The 20,795-nt window shown below is 45.4% G+C and overlaps 1 protein-coding gene across 1 annotated transcript in view; it reads left to right on the forward strand.

Moving 5' to 3' along the window:
* The first annotated feature begins 210 nt into the window (after window positions 1–210).
* osbpl5 (oxysterol binding protein-like 5) overlaps window positions 211–20,795 on the forward strand; it is a 111,513-nt gene continuing 90,928 nt past the window's right edge. Inside the window, exon 1 of the mRNA XM_080761847.1 lies at window positions 211–507. The gene's annotated coding sequence lies outside the window, so the exon portion shown is untranslated. The remainder of the gene's footprint in view (window positions 508–20,795) is intronic.

Here is a 20,795-nt window from a genome sequence, read left to right on the forward strand (position 1 = left end):
GGCTGGTGAGCACTTGCAATACCCTGAATGCCCACCAGTGGGCCTCGGAACAGCTTCTAGACTCCAGAAGAAAATCAACGGATGGATGGACAGTTTGGAAAACCAGTCCCATCCAAGCAACATGTGGCCACAGGGGGCGCTGTAAACCCTGTAGTGTAGTAGTAGTAGTAAAGCCCAGAGCCCAGCATGGACATACATAACAGTCAGCGTTCATTCCATTGAAGAGACACAGAGATGATGACGGAACTTCTCTGATTCCAATCCTTTCCTTCCAGGCAGTCTGCTTTCTGTGTCTGTCTGTCTGCTGGCCCACAGCCTCGCTGTCTGTCCGTCTGTCCCCTGCCTTCATTCCACGGTCTATCGTAGTATCATGGACGGTACGTGTAACGGACTGACTGACTGACTGAGAGAAGGAGAAGACATGTCTCCACTGCGCTGAATACAACAAGAGGAAGCTCTCCAAACAACCGCTGCATGCACAGCAGCAGCACCAGCCCTCCACACTGAGTAAGTTTATATCTGCGGATATTCCTTTCTTATACGAGCAACAGGAAAAAAACACATTACAGCCTGGAGAATAATGTCGCTCCCACGCGGCTTTTTTCTTTTAGTTCTCGAGAATTGCCTTTCTTTTCTTTCACGCGCTAGCCCGGGCTAGCGAGGCTAATGCTAACTCAAGTATACAGGGCTGACTGCCACTTTAATGTGATTTCTGTTTTGTTTTTGTTTTTTCCTTTTTTTTGTTTGTTCGTGTCCCCCCCCCCCTCCAGTGTGTCTCTCTCTCTCTCTCTCACTCACACTCACTCACTCACACACACACACACACACACACACACACACACACACGCACGCTTAACACGCACGCACGCGCGGGTGGGAACTGCATGGTGTCCCCGTTCTGGTCCCCGTTCAGTTATTAGGCTATGGCTATGTATGTATTATGTGTTATTTTATGTATTATGATGAGTTAGTTTATCAACGTTATATGGGCTACTATACACCGTAATAGGCTGCAACCTGTGTCTAATATTAGCCAGTCAGCTGAAACGGGATGAGGCTGAGGATGCCTGCCACATGTTTTGACTGTCACTTGTTTGCATGACAACCATTATCCATTAGCCGTGTGTGCGTGTGTGAGAGAGAGACACAGACCAGGGCGGATCGAATCTGTGCGTGCATGATGCTCTTCTTATGGATGATACATGTATTCATCTTGTTGCCTGGGGTTGTTACAGTTGGTTTATGAATGTGATGATTATTAACTCACGAGGACGGAATGTCCGATGTAACACGCTAGCATGTGTTTTTAAGAAGATACAGTCTCAGTCAGGCTGCATAACCCATGATTAATTAATGCCCAGAGTGTAAGCCAGTGGTCATAATAACAGTGTAGTTACATTACAACACATAGGTAACAGGAGAGGTGGGCACCTCAGTGTTTACATTGGCTAATATTGTTTATGCAAAATGTAAAAAAATAAAGTAAAGTATACATGAGTATAGGACATGCTTAAACATAGAACAATCTGATATTTCTACAAATTGCTACAAAACCTGTATATCCAGTGGATTTTGGGGCATAAATAACAACAAAGACGTTTAATGATATAATTAAGTCTGATCATCATAATGATGTATCGGCCTATCGGGCATGTTCACATCATGAATAATGCAAGAAAAGCAATCTGCAAGCTGCTTAGATTGGCTAGTCCCAGCAAAAGTAGTTAATGTAGCATCCCAATCATTTCACCACTTTATCCATTTGTATTTTAGCATTTTGGCTATGTAAAAAATAATAGTAGAACTACGAGCACACTGTGCAGTGCAAGCTATAGCAGTGGTACGTCTGCTATTTACATTTTTGAAAATCTTCTCTTCTGCATGGGGTCCCTGGCTGGCACAACACCTTTTCAGATGGGGGGGACGGACGGACGGACGGACGGACGCATATCAATTTGGGTATCCTTGACACGAAAAGCTCTGAGAACTATATATGCACTGGACTGGACTGGTGGTTAATGTATACTGACTGCATGCATGGTGACCTAGCCTGCAGCCTGACTGGCTGACTGTCTGCAGCCTGACTGGCTGACTGTCTGCAGCCTGACTGTCTGACTGTCTGCAGCCTGACTGTCTATATAGAGGCTGCAGACCAACAGTTCAATGTCAAATCCATGCAGTGCAGGGCCAAGCTGCAGGGCCACGTCTGCAACGTGACAATCCCCGCTGTTGATGTTGTGGAAGCCAGAGGTGTAACCTTTCCCTCCATGTGTTCATAGTCAACACGTGATGGTTGTCAACAAGCCTTTGAGGTGCACACACCTCTCTCATCTATTGTAGAAGATGTACACACACACAGACAAAATGCTTACACAGGTGATTGACTTTACAGCATGCACTATGCTACTACTTTCCTTTTCTACCCTGGATTTGAGTGTGAAGTGCTGAAATGTTTACCATAGGGATAATGGAGCCTGTCTGCTTGCTCGGGGGAGGGGATACATTGAATCTTGGCCATCAGGTCAATATTCTTGTCAGATTCTGTGTCTAGGTGAGACAATTGAAGAACAGGCAGACAAATATAAACTTATATATTGTATTAACATACAGATTGGACAAAAAAGTTACATAGTGCCACTTTAGCTTTAACCAGTTGAACTCCAAGGGCTGTATTTTGCGTGTCTTAAGTACCAGGTCTTATTCCCTAACTTGAGTAAACTAAAGACCTGGAGGCGTGATCAATGCCATTTGGCTATTCTGAGTGGCCAAAGAGCATTGACCACGCCTCCAGGTCTTTAGTTTACTCAAGTTAGGGAATAAGACCTGGTACTTAAGACACGCAAAATACAGCCCCAAGCATCAATCATTCATAATTCTGAATCTGGAGGGGGGAACATTAGCAAAAAATAGCCAATTTAATCTACAAGCTTGTTGTTTATTTTTGGCGAAGACATTTGGTGTAGACTGAAAAGTAGCCTAATAGAAGGCGCAAATGTAATGATATCCTACAGTATGCTGATTACGCCAGTGATGAAATCTGCAGGTTTGAATCATTCCATTTGGACCAGAGATTAATCTGCTCGTTTCCAGAGAGACAAATATAAGAGTTTATCTTTCCGAGATGAAACGTGCAGCCTCAGCGCTAATATTTCCATTTGTAACTGAGAACAATTCGTCTCAGTCGACTCGAGTGGAAACCTCATAATGTCTGAGGTTGCTGTTACTTTCCAGGATTCACATTCAAAAGCATGGAAAGTAGCAGACCGACTAGGTCTGTGGATCTGCTACTTTCGATGCTTTCGTGTGGCGCTGTAGTTAGTATGATCAACGAGGACGTTACTTTACGTAAAAACGCAAAAAGCTAGAACATGCAGATAAGAGGTTTCTTCTCGTCAGTGACGAAATGTAATGTGCCCTCAGAGTTAAGTTGACGCTTAAGATTTGAAAGTGTGTTGTTGAAACCACCACAAATGGAAATGATTAGCTACAACTGACATGTCGGGTGAGAGGTGACATTTTGGTAAATTACAGCTTAATGAGAAAAGAGAAGCATAACAATCTCTCCCTTGTTTCCTCCTCCCTCCTTCACGCCCTCTGGTTTCGTTCTGCCCCGGTATGTTTTTCTTTGCTTGGTTGTCTATTCCACACTGGTTCTCAAACTTTTTCATGTGATGGAAGATAGATGATACAAGCTCGAAGTGATGCACTGTGAGCTTGTAGATCTGCTATTTTTAAACAGCCAACATATAAATGGATAAAGACAAAGTGGTTAAAAGGATTGTGTTGCTATGTTAATACTGTTGCTATTACCTTTGCTGACCAGCTCAGTGGCCTTGTGGTTAGAGTGTCCTCCGTGAGACTGGGAGGTCAGGGCTGGGGTTCAATCCCCGGCTGGGTCATACCAAAGACTCAGTGCCTCCCTCAGCATCAAGGGTTGGATTTGGGTCCCTGTGACATACTAGCGTCATGTCCATGGGGGTGTACTTGTACATCAAGCTGCCTCACGCTACAGAAACAGGAGATAGGCTCCTGCCTTATGGGCCTCATGGCTCAGCAAGGCAACTTACTTACTTACTACTTTTGCTGAGGACCCCCTGGAACCCCTCCAAGGAGGTAACCGGAATGTTATTTGTAGGAATAAGGTTAGGTTTAGGCATAGTTTTACTGAGGTTATGTTTAGGAATAAGGTTAGGTTTAGGCATAGTTTTACTGAGGTTATGTTTAGGAATAAGGTTAGGTAATTTAGGCATAGTTTTACTGCGGTTATATTTAGGTTAGGTTAGGTTTAGGCATAGCATTACTGAGATTACGTTTAGGAGGTGGCGACTGTTCTGAGGTCGCCAGACTTGACCCCGGCGAAGGTGTTTTGGGGGCGAGCGTTCTTGTACTTTGACAACCACTGGTCTATCTATTCCTTTCCCAACACACCTTTTTTTTTGTCTGGAGTTTGGAGTGCTGCTGTAGCTGCTCTGCCTATGCAGAACATTCAGAGAGGGGCTGCAGTTCTCTTCTCACACTCTGGCTCGCAATTTTGACACAAAAATCAACAGAATATTGATCGAGTCGGAACACAAAATATCACCATGCTGCAGCTTTTTTGTGTTGTAGCATTTATATCTCCTGCTGCCAGTAGAGAGATGCTACTATAGTCCAACAAGGCATTACACCTCTGCTGCCCGAAAGCCCATAAAACAGATGCCTGGGACCTTGCAAATAGGCCAATCGATCCGTCAGAGAGCAGACATATTATTTAGTGTATCCCCCATTCTATTATGTGGATTGTTGACTCCTTAGTGCCTTTTGCAGGTTTTATTATAGCTTGTCTTGTCCTTTTCATGAAACAGATTTTATCTTCTTAAACCAAGTGACCTGCTGTTAATACTTTCAGTAGAGTTCGGTGCGAGTTGACTCAATTTAGGCTTTGAGGCTTATTGGTATTGATTAGAGGCTTGTGGTGGATCTGATCTCATTCTCTCAGCAATCTCTTGTGCTGTGATAGAATCTGCCCTGTGCTAATCCCAGCGGTGGGCAGTAAACAAAGTACCACAAAGTAATACATTGACTTGAGTACTGTACTCTTAAGTACATTATCTGTACTTTACTTGAGTATTTGTATATTTTTGTGCCTCTGAGACCTATACTAAGGTCTCAGAGGCACTTTCCTTTCCCATTGGGCAAGTAAAATTCAAAAACGGCAAAAGTAGCAGATCTGCAAGCTCATAACGCTTCACGCCAAATTTCGAGTTTGCAGATCCCCTCTGCTGTTTTGATGCCTTCGTGTGATGCTGTGGTATGATCTAGTAGTAGTAAACGTTAAAATATGAAGGCTTGTAGTTGAGTCATATTTGAGCAGGTGTATCTCTATACTTGGACTCAAGCACTGGGGGTTGAGTACTTTGTCAACCAGTGACTAATCCGGCAGGCCGTTTTAATGGTGTTGGCCCTTAAACCTATCAACTAAAGTTTTAATACTGTTGGCCCTTGAACCTATTCAACTAAAGGTACAGGGGAGAGAGCGGATGGTGGGGTGGGGGGGGGGGGGGTTATGGGTACCGTCCACAGCTTTACTGAGAGAAGGAAACAGTGTGCAAGTGAGTGTTTGGAAGACTGTTTGAAGGGCTGTCTGATAACTTAGGCTTGATTTAGGTTGACACTTTGATTGATTGATTGAATCGATTGATTGAATCATTGACAGATTAAAAGCATAGTATGTAAGTAGCCCTGTGTTTACATAACAGAACAGAATATATCGATTTGTTTTCTCACCAATTATTTCTCTCTATAGCAGGCAGTTATCAGCCACCCGACGGAGGTGGTGGTGTTTAGAGTCTGCAGAAACACGCATTGCCCTCTCGCTGTCATTTGGGGAGTTTTTACCGTTTGGTTTGGTAGCTAGAAAAAAGTGCCTGGCTACCAAAACAAAAAACAGTGTGTTTGTTTTCTGCAGCTAAACGCCACCATACCCCAGTGGTGATGTGATACACTGCTGGTGTAGAGGGAAATGACCCCAGTGGTGATGTGATACACTGCTGGTGTAGAGGGAAATGACCCCAGTGGTGATGTGATACACTGCTGGTGTAGAGGGAAATGACCCCAGTGGTGATGTGATACACTGCTGGTGTAGAGGTCACCATACCCCAGTGGTGATGTGATACACTGCTGGTGTAGAGGGAACCATACACCATACCCCAGTGGTGATGTGATACACTGCTGGTGTAGAGGGAACCATACACCATACCCCAGTGGTGATGTGATACACTGCTGGTGTAGAGGGAAATGATGGATACAAAATAAATAAAATGCATTGTTTTCTTATGTTTTGTTGTTCTGTTCAATAGAACCAGGTCAAATGAGATTCACAAAATAAAAACAATAACATAAAAATAATAATACAAACTAGCTTAGTCTTCTATTAGTGCAGTGGAGTCTGTACGTACTGTACATAAGTCCAGTACGTTCTGGGGCACAGTGTGAGAGTTTGACTGCTGTGGCGTGATGATGAGCCATTCTTTTATGAATGCTCTCTCTAGGTCGTCCTCAGACGAGCCCTCCATCGTCGTTTCCAGTCATCCCGGTTCTCCATACATCTGGCCAGTTCGTTGGTACTTTGCGCTCCTGCGTCGTTCTTGAGTACATCCACGTATGTTAGCGTTGGACGTCCTCGTGACCGGTGCCCGTGTGTTGGTTCCCACAGCACTAGTTTACTGGCTGGCAGCTCTTGGTGTCTTTGGCAGTGTCCTGCTAGTCTCATTCTCCTGGCTGCTATTTTCTGGGTCACCCTTGGCATTCCATCATACAGAGTTGTGTTTGTAACATGTGTGCTCTTATTGATGTTGAGTACTGCCCGCAACATTCTGGTGTAGCACCCATCGAGAGACTTCTGCAGGGTTGGCTTCAAGGTCCAGCATTCACTGCCATATAGGAGAACGGACTCTACCGTTGCGTAGAAGAAGCTGAGTTTGGTTTGACAGGGGAGGTTGGAGTTCCATACGCTGGCCATGCCGTTTAGGGCCCTCCATGCAAGGGCCTTCCTCACTTTCAGGTCTTGTTCGGTGGAGTTGACCCATGAGCCCAGGTACTTGAAGTCATTGACTTCCTTCAAAGCAGTGCCTTCTGTTGTTGTTAGAGGTGGATGCTCTGATGGGATGTTATAAGTGATAACTTGAGTTTTCTTGGCATTCAGCCGGAGGCCAACCTTGGCACATTCTGACTCCACTCTGGTCAGGAGCTCCTGCGCTTGTTCCACGTGGTCAGAGAGCAGGCTGATGTCGTCCGCGTAGTCCAAGTCTGTCAGGACTACTGTTGGGTGTCGCCTCGACCTCCTTGGTGTTATGGTGAGGCCAAGGTCCTGCTCTCGTCCATTGATGGCCTTCCTCAACGCGTAGTCCAGGACTATGACGAAGAGGAAGGGGGCTAGGGTGTCTCCTTGCAGTACTCCAGCCACGATGTTAAACTCCTCACTGTTGCCATCTGGAGTCAACACCTTGGCCCTTGTTCCTGCGTACATGGTTTCTATTGCCCGGTGTAAGTTGGGAGGGACACCGTAGGCCTTAAGGATCTTCATCATCGTTCCTCTGTGTATCGAGTCAAATGCTTTCTTGAAGTCGATAAAACACAACACGGCAGTCAGGTTGTTCCTTTTGACCTCCTCAATGATTCTCCTTAGGGCCAAGATCTGGGCCACGGTAGTTCTCCCTTCTCGAAAACCGTTTTGGTTCTCCCTCAGATGAGGGTCGATGGCATGCCTTATCCGGTTCAGGATCATACGGTTGTAGACCTTTGCGGTGATGCATGTCAGGCTGATGCCTCGGTAGTTGTCTGGCTTCGAAAGGTCCCCGGCCTTAGGCACAGGGATGATGTTGGACAGAGACCAAATGTCAGGCTGCTTGCTGTTTAGCAAGGCGAGGTTACAGAACTGTAGGATGACGTTGTCAAACCCGCAGTTCTTTACCACCTCTGGAGGTATGCCGTCCGGCCCAGCACTTTTGCCCACTCTCAGTGTGGCTTTCGCCCTGGTTAACTCACTGACCGTGAAGGGGCCATCATTGATGTCGAGGTTCTGGAGTAATGGTGGTATGTCTTCCTCCTCTCCCTCAACTGTTGTTCCCAGCAACCTTTGGAAATGGTTGAACCTACTTTGAACCTACTTTGGAAATGAATGCCCTACTTCATCATACTACAGCGTCACTAAAAAACATTAAAAATAGCAGCTCGGCAGGCTCAAGAGTGTTGCGCTCGTAGATATGCTACTTTTGTTGGTTTTGAATTTGAATTCTTGAAAAGTCACAGTTTTGGACATATGAGTTTCCGCCCAACAGAGATGATATATAACTACTGCACTTATACAGTACGTATCCACTATCCAGGATACCTTTGTTTTGCAGCTTTCAAAAATGTTTCCTGGGTGGCTTGACTGTAGGCTTAAAATAACTCTGGAAATCTCTAGTGGGAAAAATGAATGGGGTCTGGAACGATGGAACCTGAAAATGGCCACCACTGCTATGCCCAATTGGCATTATATTAGGCATTACTGATAGTCATCCCCGCAGTGTGGTCAGGTCACAATATGGTTATAGTAATAGTCATCCCCGCAGTGTTGTCAGGTTATAGTAATAGTCATCCTCAGTGTGGTCAGGTCACAATATGGATAATAAGTCCTACTGTAGTTGCTGCCCAGTAATGTTCTAGTTCCCCCTGCAGCATCATCGCCCTTACTTATCTTATGTGGGGGAATCTAGGGTAATTCTCTATTTTCTCTTCACTTTCTGCCTCCAGAGAGGTTGCATTTTTAGCAGCCTTCTGTCGTGTCGTGCCAATGTTCCTTTCTCTTTCTGTCGCAGGGTTGTTTTTATCCCTTTCCCCAGTTTTTTCCCGGGTTATTTAAGGCTGGCCTTTTTGTCTAAAAGCAGCTTCCTCTCCCACACAGACCGTCTTTCTCCCTCAGAGAGTGAGTGAGAACGAGAGAGAAACACTTTGCTGTGAATAAGATGGATCAAAACGCACATTAACGACCAGATCACAATCTTGAAAACCTTTTGATCTAAGCTGTGTTCTGAAATGCCTTAAGCAGACTGATAGATTTTAGTTTCTGACATCCTGTAGATCAGTGCTTCTCAAAACTTTTCATGAACATATTTTGTGCCAAAACACAGATTTACAAGCGTTGTTTTGTATTTTAGATGTATATAGGTTTAAAGTGGTTAATGTCCATTAAAGTTGCATCATGTCCTTGTACGTAATTCATCAACGTAGAACCAATGTTCAACATGATTATAATTTGAAGCATAAACAAGTCTCCCTATTTTGTGTTGATTTTGTTTTCTCATTTAATAAAGAAATCCAAAAATAGCTAAAATAGACAAACGTTTTTGACCCAAGTGATTCAAACCAGGAAAACACATTACATGCGTGCCATATCCAACATCCCAGACGATAGTAGTAGGCTCCTACCGCGATATCAACATAATAATATTGATATATTGCCCAGGTCTAAATCAAACAATATATTTTTGAGGGGTGCTAGCCCCGACCCCATCTTATGCCCAGCTTTGTGTGTCTGTGTATTTGTGCCACGGAATGTGTTGATTTGATTGGCTGAGCACAGAATGTGATGTATGATGATAGGAACACCCCTCACTTCACACACGTGTGATTTTTGAGCAGCGATAGCCCCTACTATGTCCAGCTTTTGGTATGTGTGTAAACACAAACATTGTCCTACACAAACATTGAATGCCAATGACAATTAATGGACAATTTTGAGTGTTTGTGTAAACACAAACATTGCGTACCACAAACATTGAAGACGAAGGTGAGGACGCAAATTCTGATTGGCCGGAAAGAGATGATGTATGATGATGTACGATGATAAGGGCGCCCCTCACTTTACACGCGTGTGAGTTGTTTTCTCCCTACGACCTAGTACAGAACAATGGGAAGAAAACCGTGTTCATTTAATCATTTATCCTCTAAACCCCACATAGTTCTAATAGAGGGTATGCGTGTGACATCATCATCATACCTGGAAGTTATGCAGGAACGCCCACTGAGTGGCAAAAAACTACTTTCTGCCCTTGACAGGCCATCCAAACAGAAAAGATCTGATTGTATTAAACAAAGTTAAACAACTCGATCTGCCACTCGATTTGCCACTGACTTTATGCATGGGCATACCCTCTATATGGAACAGTGCCGATCAATATGCGCCTGTCTGATATGAAAGGTCAGCTCTGATCTAAAGGCCACGCCAGTCCACACCAATGCAACTCCTTCCACCCCAATGGCTGTGCCGCTGTTGCATTGGTGTGGACTGGCTTTAAAACTCTTTTGTTGCAAGGAGATGCGACTAGTTGCATTGGTGCGGTCTGGCCTCTTAAGACACATGAATGACTGTAATCCTGGTGAAAATAGCCGATCTACGATCAACGAGTCGCGATGCGACACATTGCCAAGCTTGTAGATCGTAGCTTGTAGCTATCACTACTTTAGTGCAACACTCGTAACAAGTTGACATATGGAGATCAGAGATATGAGGTTTCTGCCCCGACAGCAACCAGTTGTATATCACTGACAATCAAGCCTCAGAAGATATGCTAAGGACGTGACAGTTAGATGCTGTGATGACGTGATCTGTCCACATTAACCATGTCAATGCTGCTGGCTCGAACGCATTTAGCTGCTTGCATACAATGGGGCCCTTATATAGGGCAGTGGTTCTCCGTCCGTCCGTCCGTCCGTGTACAGCTAATCTCCGACACCGTTTAGCGGGTCGATGCCAAATGTAGCACACACACTCCCTGGATGCCAACAATGAACCTCTGTCACAACGGCCTGTTATAGCGCCACCAGGAGGCCGACTTTTGAAAAACATAATTTTTTATATTACTCCTCCAGATTCTGTCAAAAAATCCTGCAAATCGTTACACACCATCTCTACAGTCATTTGTTCAAGCCGGATCTGTCCGATATTTCATATTCCATCCTAATTTGCCCCGAGGGGCACTTTATCTAGTCTTTTTTTATAATCCACTCAGTGTCTTTGTCAAAAACTACCGATCTACAAGCCAACATCGCAGATCTGCATATTGGTGTATGACACTGGCATAGCAATGATTTGAGTGGCTGATCACCCCATAGCGATGATTTGATTGGCTGATCACTTCATAGCAATGATTTGATTGGCTAATCACCCCATAGCGATGATTTGATTGGCTGATCCCCCATAGCGATGATTTGATTGGCTGATCCCCCCCATAGCGATGATTTGATTGGCTGATCCCCCCCATAGCGATGATTTGATTGGCTGATCCCCCCATAGCGATGATTTGATTGGAATGTATTGAGGATTAAAAGTGAGGACAGAAAGTGAGGACGCGAATTGTGATTGGCCAGAATGAGATGATGTTATGATGATAAAAGTGCCCCTCACTGCACACAGGTGTGATTTCTTTCTTGAGGGGCGCCAGCCCCTCCTATACACAGGTTTAATGTTTGTCTTAACATTCCCCCCCCCCCCCCCCCCCGAGGCGTCGCGACCCCCAGGTTGAGAACTCCTGCCTTAAACAACCAACCATTTCTCCTCATAACATCTACTTCTCAAATTCTACTATAGGACATCATGGTCCTCACAAGTTTAGTAATACACACGGACACACAGTCACACTGTCACTGTCAATTGACCTCTGACCGCTCATGTTTGTTCCAGAGCTGCATGCATGCATGGGGCTGGCTTTGCCAAAAGAGCGTATTTATAGACACAGGTTGCTGCTTGTCTCTCTCTCTCTCTCTCTCTCTCTCTCTCTCTCTCTGCAGACACAGGTTGCTGCTTGTGTCTCTCTCTCTCTGCAGACACAGGTTGCTGCTTGTGTCTCTCTCTCTCTGCAGACACAGGTTGCTGCTTGTGTCTCTCTCTCTCTGCAGACACAGGTTGCTGCTTGTGTCTCTCTCTCTCTGCAGACACAGGTTGCTGCTTGTCTCTCTCTCTCTCTGCAGACACAGGTTGCTGCTTGTGTCTCTCTCTCTCTGCAGACACAGGTTGCTGCTTGTCTCTCTCTCTCTCTGCAGACACAGGTTGCTGCTTGTGTCTCTCTCTCTCTCTCTCTCTCTGCAGACACAGGTTGCTGCTTGTATCTCTCTCTCTCTCTCTCTGCAGACACAGGTTGCTGCCTGCTTGTGTCTCTCTCTCTCTCTCTGCAGACACAGGTTGCTGCTTGTGTCTCTCTCTCTCTCTCTCTCTCTCTCTCTCTGCAGACACAGGTTGCTGCTTGTGTCTCTCTCTCTCTCTCTGCAGACACAGGTTGCTGCTTGTGTCTCTCTCTCTCTGCAGACACAGGTTGCTGCTTGTGTCTCTCTCTCTCTGCAGACACAGGTTGCTGCTTGTGTCTCTCTCTCTCTCTCTGCAGACACAGGTTGCTGCTTGTGTCTCTCTCTCTCTGCAGACACAGGTTGCTGCTTGTGTCTCTCTCTCTCTGCAGACACAGGTTGCTGCTTGTGTCTCTCTCTCTCTCTCTCTCTCTCCGCAGACACAGCGCAGCGCAGGGACGTGCACTCATAGACATCAAAGGGGGCTTCAGCCCCTGCCCTCTCCAGATTTACTTTGGCGAAAGAAATGCAAATGCCACTCCTTGCCACGCCATACCAGAAGGCAGCATTCAGGAGAATAGCTTTTTTCCGATGTCTCCTGAACTTGAACACAGCATTTCGCGTTGAACTAATTTGTTTAGAAATCCATGTCGTTACACCGCATCTCCACTAGCTTATAAAGAGTGCGCCCCGGAAATAGCTGATCTACAAGCTCTCAACTGCGACGCATTGTGAGCTTGTAGATCTGCTATTTTCGTCCAAAACTGCCCTCTTACAGGGATTGCAGCCCCTGCCCCTCTAAGTTCTAACACTCTCTGCACGTCCTGGTGCAGCGGCTCAGAGAGAGAGAGAGACGGTTCTCACGGTGGTGGTGGTGCCTTTTGCACTTCCAGAGCCACCTCTCTCTCACTCCCTCAGTTCAGATTAGTGTCCAGAAGCTGCTGATATCCTTACACGCTGCCGAATACACTGGCTCATTCAAGTAGCAAATCGTTGCTATCGGGCAGAAACCAATTATCTCCATATTCTACATTTTTTTGTTTTTGAGGGTTCGCTAGGTATCTCAGCTTTGTGTACAACATTTGTGATGATTTGATTGGCCAGTGTTGAGTGTTTGTGTGTACCATGGTTTGATTATTTGATTGCCTGAGCATGGAATGTGATTTTTGATGATAAGAGTGCCCCTCACTTCACAGCAGTGTGATTTTTGAGTGGTGCAACCTGCACTCCTATAGACAGCCATGTGTGTCCCTGCCTGGCTGGCTGGGTCTGTCCGAGCACGAAATAGCGTTTGGTTAGTTTTCACAACCAAGTGTCACTGTACATGTTGCGCAGCCTAACACACACACACACACACACACACACACACACACACAAACACACACACACACACACACACACACACACACACACACACACACACACACACACACACACACACACACACACACACACACACACACACAGATTTGGAGACCAGCCGTGTAATCCGGGGGACCCTGCTCAACGAAATATTTAGGGTGCAAGTCTCAGTGTAATGGTTAAATTGCAAGGCTCATACCTTGCTTTGTCATCACGTTGTAAGCATTTGTTTAATTGAGTCTGTATAGTGTATACAGTATGTAGTTAATAGTTCATCTGGTTCACCAGGCTCATCTGTTGTCATGGGTTTCCTAGAAGCTGTTTTATGAGCATTGGGACCTTGGGACCAGAGATGACTGCTCCACTCAACTTTATTATCACATGGGTTAACACTAATGGTTACCCGTCTGCCTGTGGCAGGTAAATAAAAGGGTCGGGCAGGTGGAGTTTGCTTTCAGGTTGCACCTATAGGGGAAAGTATAGACATAAGATGCATGGAATACTCACTGGATAAGGAGCGTTGTTAAGGCCAGAGCTGCCAGACCGCACTAATCCAACTAGTCGCAACTACAACAAAACCGTTGAAAAAACTACTAGGAGTTGCAATGGTGTGGAGTCTGTGGACTGTCCTTAAAACGATTTTGTTATATTTTTGCATGGACTTGCAACTTTAGTTGCATTGGTGCGGTCTGGCCTTTAGAAATAGCAGTGGCGCGTGAGGAAGTTAAACACATAGCAGATGTTCACGTAAGTATGTCAAGGTGCATAGTTGCAGTTAAAAAAAGCAGCAGCATGTGTCAAAAAAGAAAAAAAACACTTCGCGTCATATTTCGACTTTCGGAAGTAGGGCGTTAATTTTGCGAATAAACATGGCAAGATATAGAATATGGAGGTACTGTAAGAGGTTTCTTCCCAACATCAACGATAATGACAGTGTGCGGCAAGGCAGCTTCGGGCTATAATGTATAGACAAAAAAAAACAAGACACTAATCCTGTGATGTTGGCCTGTTTCATAAACATAAACCATGGACACCCCATGCTGGTAATCCACAGCTTTAAGGGCTTACCTGCAGTCTGTCTGCGTCATGTTTACAGGAGAAATGCGGCTGTGTCATCACTGACACATATGGTCGGCCCGCTTGCACCGACAACGATTGAAGGGAACTTTCATTAAATTTTTTTTTTTTTTAATGTCTATTCAGATTTTTTTTGTGCACACCCCAGACTATTAACTGCCAGAGTTTCTCTAGAACAGGGGTTCTCAACATCTTAGGCTGGGGAGCCCCGGAAATGCTTTGGCCATGTCTCGCGGGTACCCCCGGGGACCCTCACATGGTAACTCTGTTATTTTTCTACCGTTTCCGACGTGCGGCAGCTTGCCGGAACCGGCCCGACCCTCTGGACGCACTCCTGGGGGTCTGGATGTTCCGGGTATCCCTCGGGACCCCCACATGGTAACTCCATCATTTCACTCCTGGGGGTCTGGATGTTCCGGGTATCCCTCGGGACCCCCACATGGTAACTCCATCATTTCACTCCTGGGGGTCTGGATGTTCCGGGTATCCCTCGGGACCCCCACATGGTAACTCCATCATTTCACTCCTGGGGGTCTGGATGTTCCGGGTATCCCTCGGGACCCCCACATGGTAACTCCATCATTTCACTCCTGGGGGTCTGGATGTTCCGGGTATCCCTCGGGACCCCCACATGGTAACTCCATCATTTCACTCCTGGGGGTCTGGATGTTCCGGGTATCCCTCGGGACCCCCACATGGTAACTCCATCATTTCACTCCTGGGGGTCTGGATGTTCCGGGTATCCCTCGGGACCCCCACATGGTAACTCCATCATTTCACTCCTGGGGGTCTGGATGTTCCGGGTATCCCTCGGGACCCCCACATGGTAACTCCATCATTTCTCCACCGTTTCGGACGCGGGTGGCTCGCCGGAACCGGCCTGGAACCCTGTGTGGGTTCCTGGGTGTCTGGATGTTTTGGGGACCCCCGCTCAGTACACTACAATACAGTACAGAGCACGGTAATTATAACAATAAATGTATAGTTGCACCGGTCCGCTCAGTTCACACAGGTGTGATTCTTCGCTTAAAGCTGCACTATGTAACTTTCCTCGTGTGTGTGTGTGTGTGTGTGTGTGTGTGTGTGTGGGGGCCTGGATTGACTCCAAACTGTAAGCCTGTTGTCATGACGATTGGCCCTGGGGGGTCACTGGTTGACTACTGATCGTCATCACATCATTCAGCTGTTTAAGCTGGCTCATTTGACACCCTCCTCCTTCATACTCCAGGGTTAGCACCATGGACGTGTGTGTGTGACGTGTGTGTGTGTGTGTGTGTGTGACGTGTGTGCATGTGTGCATGTGATATAGTCGTTGGGAGGCAGCAGGCTCAAGGGAAAGTGCCAATGTGTCAAATTTCCCCTCGAGAGGATCTTGTGATGACACTTGAGAGTATTGCCCCCCCCCCCCCACACACACACACACACACACACACACAAATCTTAGCTGAAGAGTTCTCGGAAAGTTTCAGAGCATGGACAGTTTCCATAGCAGTGTTTCTCAAAGAAGTTGAACCACTTCCACCCTGAATGCGGGCCAATCTCGGACGAGGCCTACCAGGCCGCACTTCAGGAAAGTTGCGTAGCACATCTATGCACGGAACATCTATGTTCACAGTGAAAGGGGCGTGTTGTTGAAGAACCACACGCCTGGTCCCTTTGGGAGACCCATACAGCCATTATTTATTATGACCACGCCCACTCGCTACGCATGGTCCCTTTGGGAGACCCAGCCATTATTTATATTGACCACGTCTCAATGGAAGTAGCTCACCAAAGAGCAGAGTTGCTTACATGTTGCCCTTTGTGTGCATATGAATGAAGTTCTTTCCTTTTGTTTGGAGGGAAGACTCTTATAACTGGTGAGATATGAAACCTGAGAGATCAGAGACACCATTTAGACCCGTCTATTCTCGACTCAATTCTACAAAATGTCTTCTAAATCATGACTGTTTTCTGAAAAACCTCATGTTTCTATGTCAGTGGTTCTCAAACTATTTCATGTCAAGGAGCCCCAGGAATTATTTGTATTTGGCTGCCGACCCGCATCTGAAAATATGTTGTTCCAGGGACTCCCCCAGAAGCAAAGATTTTAGCTAAAAAACGTTCACTGTGAAAGAATATATATTGCGCTACATTTTCACGATTTTTCAAAAATAGCAGACCTACAAGCTCTATCTTTTAGATCTGCTATTTTTCAATAGCTAAAGTATAACATAATGCTTAAAACACCAAAAGGTGTTCCCGCCCAAAATCGGTTAAGTTCCTCGCGCACGCACGGCTTCCATTGAGCACTGTAAAGAGCGACCACCACCATACGGTGGAATGTTGCCCTATACTTCTCCTTGTTCTGGATAGGAAGGAAGTGTGATTGAAGCTGTATGCAAAGGCCCTACAGCTATTGTTGTCATTTAATCATATAACAGCGTACATATAGGTCAATGAAGACAACCTAGAGATACAAACACACACACACACACACACACACACACACACACACACACACACACACACACACACACAAAGATCGACTAGACAAACAAAACTAGACTAGACCACTCAGTCACACTGTCCGTCAATCACAGGAACAGGAAGGAGTCGAGGCTAAACATATAATGGGTTATCATATAGATAACGTAATGCAGGGAAGGGAAATACAGCTTTAGTTCAGATAAGCTTTCAAATGCAGCCCATCTCAAACCATAGACCTGAGGCCCATTCTACAAAGCCTTCTAAATGCAGCCCATCTCAAACCATAGACCTGAGGCCCATTCTACAAAGCCTTCTAAATGCAGCCCATCTCAAACCATAGACCTGAGGCCCATTCTACAAAGCCTTCTAAATCAGTAGTTCTCAAACTTGTTGTGCCAAAGACTCCCCAATTTGGTGTTTTGCAGCAAACCCCTAATCTGAAACGGTTTGCCAGGTACCCCCCAGAAGAGAAGATTTATGTGATAAAAAAGAAGAAGAAAATCTTTCATGATTTTTCTAACATAACTGTGAGCTTGTATATTATGCTAATTTGTAATAGCCAACGCTAAAATCTAAAATGACACAGATGCTTTCCCGGTTTTAACGGGTAAATCGTGCTTCTTTTGAAGAATGTATGACACCGGTGTTGATCAGTTTTCACCTCATTGGCGTTGACCTTTGATCCCGGAATGTGTCAGACATTGAGTAAGAGCTCTATTACATAAAGTTTGTGTTGTGATTTGATGACAGTGTATTGAGTCATTGTGGACAGAGAGACAGACGGCCTCATTACGTTAGGTTTGCAATCACGACATGGATCATAAAAAAAACCCTGCCTGGCCTGCTATCCATGCAGTTATGAAGATGCATTTGGCATTCACTATTACTGTACGTTTTCCTTTTTTGGTGCTTGGAGCAGCCGGCAACTCCTCTCGACCACAGCAGCAACCCCATGTTCTGGGAGTTCTGAATCTGGGAGTGGATCTTCGGTCACAGTGAAGTGATTACATTTACAATGGAGATTGTGTGGTATGCATAGCGCATCAAAATAGTAGGCATGTGATGGATCATGGAACACTGAAATACTAAGACATTTTCTGTATGTTGATGAGAACATGAGAGCTGGCGCCACAGAAATGTCCTTCAGTTGTGCGCTGTATGAGCAACTTATGACTGCTATATCTTGTAACACATCTTCCTTGTGCTGAGCCGTCAATGAACAGATGATGAATTGAAAGGGCATCTCTCTCTGCTCCTCAGCAACATCAGACAGGCCACACTGTTTCTCATTAAAATGTACCGGAGCAAATGGCCACTTGAATGTGCAGACTAACGTTTCAACATTTCATCAGTCCTCTGATGAAGATGTAACACTAAAACGTGAACTAAAGAGGCTTCAGGTGCCCACATGCTCCTCAAAGCAGCCTAATATTTATAATAATTATTATTTTATGTAAAAAATAAATACAAAAACTTGCCTGTGCTAGTATGTGCCACTATAAGGCTGATATTTTGTTACCATACAAAAACTCGGCAGCCAAAACAAGTCAGGGCCCAAAATGTCTTGTGGCATTCGGAACTTAAAGGCCAAATGTGGCACTTGGCTGGCAGTGTTGAGTTTGGACCCTGCTGATCGTTGTAGGACATTTGTAGGATAATATAAGTAAAGGGTTGCACACAGCAAGGATGTATTTTCGTTTTGCATTTTATTTTTTTCTACATCACAAATGGCAGACATTTTGGCTATCCGGCCTTCATCAGTGTGTGGACACTTGCTGTATGCAACCCTATATTCCTACAATGATGATTTAAGCGGGTAATGCACCATTCGTCAAAGCGCAGTGGTTACAAGTAAGGGGACCCTGCAGATCAGCCATAATGCAAATCCTCACAATGTGTCAGTACTGGGCAGGGCTGCTGCAACTGCTACTATTGATTATCATTCATTCGTAGTGAATATTCTTTCAATTTACAAAAAAAGTTAAAACATGGAAATAATTGATTGGTTCCATTAGGTGTTGCACATGCAACCCTACTCCTGTATGGCTGAAACCGTGTCGCACAGGAACACACAACCCACGGCTTCGCAGGGATTGCTCCCTGAGCCGAGTCAATGCATGGAAGTAAAAATAACAATTACATCACAACACAGTGTGGGCTGGCCAGCGGCTTCCTAACAGAGAGCCAAGAGTGATTCATAGGAAGGAGTTTGAATCTGAGGGTCTAGGGCAGGCCTGATTCTTTTACAGCTGATTTATATTCCTGCCAATGTAGGGAAGTGTCGGGGAAGGTGGAAGGACATAAATAATGTTTCTAGGCGTGAACTTCTTCTTGCTCTATATTACGGACCGATATACAGTTACTGTAGTAGCTGCAAGGAACTTAATAAGACCACACCTACACTGCAGCAATCCCTGTTGAGTTATTAATTCAACTCTGAAACTGAACTGAACTTCTGAACTTCTGAATTAATTTCCTTAGTACAGGCAGGAATCTGCCTGAGGTTTTGTACGCTGCAGGGCAGTCTGTAAGATTTTAGGCCTAAACAAAAGTTCTACAAAATAGCTGTTTGAAAGCATTCATTAAATGCTCCCTCCTCAAATGTCTTTGTTTTTGCAGTGTTAAATTAACCACATCAACCCTGGTGTGCCTATTTTGGACAGGTCATCATTCTCCCTATGTCGTCCTCAGACAAGCCTTCCATCGTCGCTTCCAGTCATCCCGGGTTCATACAGTACATATGGCCAGCTCGTTGGTGCTTTGCGCTCCTGCATCTTTCTTGAGTACATCCACATATGTTAGTATGGGACGTCCTTGTGACCGGTGCCCATGTGTTGGTTCCCACAGCACCAGTTTTCTGCCTGGCAGCTCCTGCTGTCTTTGGCAGTGTCCTGCTAGTCTCATTCTCCCGGCTGTGTGTACTCTTGCTGATGTTGAGCACTACAAGTAACATTCTGGTGTAGCACCCGTGCCTTCTGTAGAGTTGGCTTCAGGGTCCAGCATTCACTGCCGTATAGGAGAACAGATTCTACTGTCGCATAGAAGAAGCTGAGTTTGATTTGTCAGGGGAGGTTGGAGTTCCATACACTGGCCATGCCATTCAGGGCCCTCCATGCAAGGTCCTTCCTCTCTTTTAGATCTTGCTCTGTTGAGTTAACCCATGAGACTTGAAGTCATTGACTTCCTTCAGCACAGTGCCTCCTCCGCTTAGCATTTTTCCAAGTAGCACGTGTGCTCCCAAGTTGAAAAAACTAGTAGCACACAAATTATTTTAGGGGCACGATGAAAGGTTATCAAATAATGTGTTTTTCTTTAATAAAGGGATATGAGGTCAATGCGGAGGCATTTACAGCATAAGCAAAAATGCAATACATCAAATTGTTTTTGAAAAGGAGCCACAGGAATGTTTTCTGCCAGTCCGCATTAAAATTGTACTTCTTACGGCTGTGAATATTAGCGTTATCGCCTGCTCCTCCGGCTTCTTCAGTCACGTTAGCTTCTTAGCTAATGCTTATTCTTCCTCGTCCTCGTCCGTTTCGTCCTATTCCTCCATTTCGGCCTCGGTGCCGGAGTGCACAGCTTTTGGCTCTGCCGCCGCCGTCGGATTCGGCCATTTAAAATAATCGCTAATGCGCTTCATAGTTCATACTAGTTCATGTATTTTCTGTTTCACAGTTAAGTTTGGACTTAGTTTCCCCTCTACCTGGCTTCCGCTCACCAGTGAACTATTACTTAGTTAGTACTATTAGTACTATTTCTTACTAGCAAATGCGAGTACCTGCTCGCAACTGTCGAACCCTGCCTGC

This window comes from Protomyctophum bolini (assembly GCF_963924005.1).
Source record: "Protomyctophum bolini genome assembly, chromosome: 4".
Classification (NCBI taxonomy): Eukaryota; Metazoa; Chordata; class Actinopteri; order Myctophiformes; family Myctophidae; genus Protomyctophum; species Protomyctophum bolini.